Source organism: Octopus bimaculoides, chromosome 4, assembly GCF_001194135.2.
Source record: "Octopus bimaculoides isolate UCB-OBI-ISO-001 chromosome 4, ASM119413v2, whole genome shotgun sequence".
Classification (NCBI taxonomy): domain Eukaryota; kingdom Metazoa; phylum Mollusca; class Cephalopoda; order Octopoda; family Octopodidae; genus Octopus; species Octopus bimaculoides.
Genome location: NC_068984.1, coordinates 85748114 through 85752046, shown reverse-complemented (window position 1 = coordinate 85752046; position 3933 = coordinate 85748114).

Here is a 3933-nt window from a genome sequence, read left to right as displayed (position 1 = left end):
ACTTCTAATATAGGATAAAATTTTTTCAAAAAATTTCATCAAGTGGCCAGCATTTTAAAATACCTTTTAAGGTGAAAATTATAAACAATTAGAAATAAGGGCAAAAGAAAAAAATTCTATGCCAATATGCTGAGAAATAGACATTAAATCGTCAATCACTACATACAACACACACACACACACACACGTGTGTGTATGTATGTATGTATGTATGTATGTATTTATACACGTACATAGTGTTGGTTACAAATCTAATGTTTGTATTGATATGTAGAATAGGCAGAACAATTTGTCACAGCTAAGCATTTACGATGTTTAAATAAAACTGTATTAGTCACTGATCTATTATGGGCTTTGATATCTAAAGATCTAAGGGCAACTTGATTTAACCAGTTGCAATCTGAAAAAAATGTTTAAGAAACAATGACCTGACACAGATACATAAGCGATCCAACAACTAAGAGACGCGAGTTATTTATAACAGAGACTATGGCATAGAAAAGTATTTGCAGTGCAGTGAGAAACCATTCATAAATTATTGTACGGGTTTACAAATTTCTCTTGTTTAGCTTCACGTCATCCTTCACCCCGAAGACCTTTCGTTAAAAGTATTTAAACCATGAACATCCTGTCTTTTATTCAGACATTATATTTTCAGAACTACGTTATACAATGTTTTCTTTTTTAAAGATGGTCGGGCAAGATCTGTGTAAGTTTCAGTAGTTAAGTTTAATGGGTGAAGCGACCGTGTGGAGGTCACTTGAGAAGTAAATGATTGCTTATGGTCTTTGTAGGCCAGAATAATGAAGAATAGTTCTACAGGTTGATAACTGATGGAAGAAAGAGACATGGACAGGGGCGGGACATGGACAGAAAGGGGATATGGGAAAGGAGGTAGTACCAGAAGTTGCAGATATGGGAACGAAGGATTGGTCAAAATGTTTAGCATGAGGTTTAAGGCTTGTGGCACAACTAGAAGTCACAAGAAAAGGGCACATCCTTTCTTCCTTCAGAGGAATCAGAAGTTTTGTAGCAACAGCATATCTTGCTGCTATGGGCATGAGGATTGCTGGGTGTGAGGTTCTGAAGTGTACTCCACAACCAGCAGCTTCTAGGTATGATTCCACTGCGTGGTATCTTCGGCAAATGCCTTTTTAATATAGTCTCAGGTTATCAATGGTTTTTATAATTGAAAATTGGTTGAAAATCGTGGAAACTTGTTATATAAACATAGAAATGTGTGTGTGTGTGTATGAGAGTGAGAGAGAGAGAGAGAGAGAGAGAGAGAGAGAGAGAGAGAGAGAGAGAGAGAGAGAGAGAGAGAGAGAGAGAGAGAGAGAGAGAGAGAGAGTGTGTGTGTGTGTGTGTGTAGTGGGAATATTCATCAATCCCTCGATGTCATGATTCGTTAGAACATTACCCATGTGATCAATAAAATCTGACCAATCACGACTTCGAGTGGAATAGGCTCAAGTGTCGATTTCTTCTTTTGACGCGCCTCCTTCTGAACCTATTCATCAGTATAAATTCAACATACCGTCACTACTTGACAGAGAGCTTTGGGATGCAGCAGACAGAGCATTGACAAGCGCCATAAGAAATGACCGACAAAGATGGCAGAAAACAGCTGACAACGCAAAGGCAATGAACAATCAGCTGACGAAAGAATTAGAAGTCAGTAGCACGGCGAGCAACTAACCAAATTTTATCTGCTGCTACAACTACACCAAGAACAATAATATTCAAAATTCTCTCACGACATTTTATTTTGTGTGTGGACGAAAAGAAAATTTTGTTTATCAAAAATCTCAACTTTCTCCAGTGTTCTCAGTACACACACACACACACACACACACACACACACACACACACACACACACACACACACACACACACACGTATATTCATACAGATACGAATATATGATCTCTCTCTCTCTCTCTCTCTTTCTCTCTCTCCCTCTTTCTCTCTCTCGCTATATATGTGTGTGTGCGTATGTATGTAACGTGGTAGAGTACAGTATAAAGCTCGTCCACCTTCAGAATTACCCAGTATTATCGGTAGTATTATTATATACTTCCAAGTTTAAGTTTGGGCATTCGTCGTGTGTGAATGCAAGATTGAAGAAATTGGAATCAAGGAGAAGGAGTACGAGTGGACATTTATTTATTATTCGCTACAATTGTTTCGACGCAAGAATACAGGTATTTGATTATACAACTGTTTGTTTGCATAATGAGATGCAAATGTTTCTATCTGGCACCGTATGACCACTCCTCCAGTCGTACAGTGTTATTATCCTCAAAAGGTTGGATCGTTATAACGTACAAATAAGCAATAGTAGAATTACTATATCAGCACAGACACAACTATCAACACAGTCTACACTTAGTCTCTTGATACTGGCCGACACTTCACTTATAGTGGCTCCATCATTCTATTCATGTGGGAGGGATGTACAATTATTACTAATTCTCTACATCTCCCCTTTAAATTTTTTCTTAGCGGGTGTCAGGATTCATTTTATTTTGTAATAATATTTTTATTCATCCCACCTCCCTTTTTTGAGTTTTTTTTTTTCTCGAACAATTTAATTTTTTTTTTTCTTAGCATCATTGTTGGTCTTTACAGGCCTCCCCAAGCACCTCTAAAGTGCTTTGAAGAGTGCCTCAACAAAATCAAGTCCTTCCTTCAAAAATACAACTCCGGAAACATACTAGTGATGGGTGATTTTAACCTCCCTCATATAAACTGGCCCACAAATACTCTGAAGTAAGGCAAATGCTCTACATCACACAAAGCAGCAGCAGAATTACTCTTTAATCTAATGGATAAATTCTTCCTGACTTAGTTAGTGCTCGAACCAACAAGACAGAATAAAACGATCTTGGATCTAATATTAACCAACCACTCTACCTCCGTTCATAGTATTTCAATTGAAAAAAATCTTCTCTCAGACCACGACATGATACTCTGCAATTTTAATTCCTGGCATATCAAAACCAAACCAGCCAATCCCACTCCACTGCACTTATTTGACAACATAAACTTCCTCAAAACGGACTGGGGAGCAACCAGGAAGGATCTGTCCTTCATCGACTGGTCCTTCACTCTCAGTTCCACTCACATTGAGACTGCATAGCAGCACTTTGAGAACATTGTCACTTATACATGCTCAAAACACGTTCCTACGAAATTCACTAACACAAACAGAAATCCTAAAAAGAAAACCCTAAAAAGAAAAAAAATACTCATCAGGCGCATCAAAAGACTAAAAAAAATCAACCAATTAAAATACTCCCACATACAAGATCCACATTCAACAACAATGAAAAGGCTGGAGTTGGAAAAACTTCATCTGCAGATTGACATGAAAACCTCCATTGAAAATCAAAGAACTGCAGAGGAACAGGGGGTAATAAAAAAAAATCAAACAGAACCCCAAAGTGTTTTAATCTTATGCAAATAAGCATAGAACTGCTGTCTCGCCCATTGGGCTATTGATCGATGATAACGGCATTCCCCAACACGATGCTAAAGAAATGGCAAAAATACTGCAGAAACAATACTGTTCTGCCTTTAGTGATCGCACTGATATTGACGTAAGTGAAGTAAACGAAGTTGATTCCCAACATAAAATCTCGGACATAACCTTCACTGCCTCAGACATCATAGCAGCAATAAATGATGTCAAATACTATTCTGCTGTAGGCTCTGATAGATACCCTGCTAGTCTCCTGAAGGAACGTAGACACCAACTTGCAGTCCCTCTGACCAACCTCTGGAGAAATTCTTTAGACTCAAGTTATATACCCAAACAGCTCCTATCCCAGTTTGTCATCCCGGTTTTCAAACAGGGAAACAGATCCCTCGCAGTCAACTATCGCCCAATCTCACTCACCTCCCACATCATTAAAGTGTTTGAAAGAGTGG